Source organism: Cicer arietinum, chromosome 6, assembly GCF_000331145.2.
Source record: "Cicer arietinum cultivar CDC Frontier isolate Library 1 chromosome 6, Cicar.CDCFrontier_v2.0, whole genome shotgun sequence".
Lineage (NCBI taxonomy): Eukaryota > Viridiplantae > Streptophyta > Magnoliopsida > Fabales > Fabaceae > Cicer > Cicer arietinum.
The window spans coordinates 68,171,141-68,171,682 of NC_021165.2; positions in this window are offsets into that span (position 1 = coordinate 68,171,141).

Genomic DNA, 542 nt, shown 5'->3' on the forward strand with positions numbered 1-542 from the left:
CAAAATATATATAATATATATATATATATATATATATATATATATATATATATTAAGAAAAACGAAGAAAAAAAAAAGACTACTAAAAATAAAAAGAAGCACTCAAAGTCAAAGACATAAACAAAGAGAAAAGAGATAGAAAATAAACCATATGTTGAAGAAGAAACCATCAAATTGAACAACTATAACTTAATCATTGATGAGTACCAAATACTTATTTGAAATTCTCTTTAGATTTCAATTATGTGTGCCTCTTTTTTTTTCCTTGAAAAATGTACGTGACATCTTTAACTGTTTTTTCATTATTTACTTTGTGAACTATATCTTTCCATCTCATCAAACATCTCATTAATTTGAGACATTTTTTTACTGTGCTCTTTAATATACCTTTTTGCTTTGGCGCAAAAAAAAAACTCATTTATTTCAAATAAAATTTAGCTGGGTAATGATAAATCTTTCATGAGGTGTAGTGAACCACACTATTAGTAATTAAATAAAATATTTTGGAGGAAATCATTGATTTGAGACCTAAAATCGTAAAG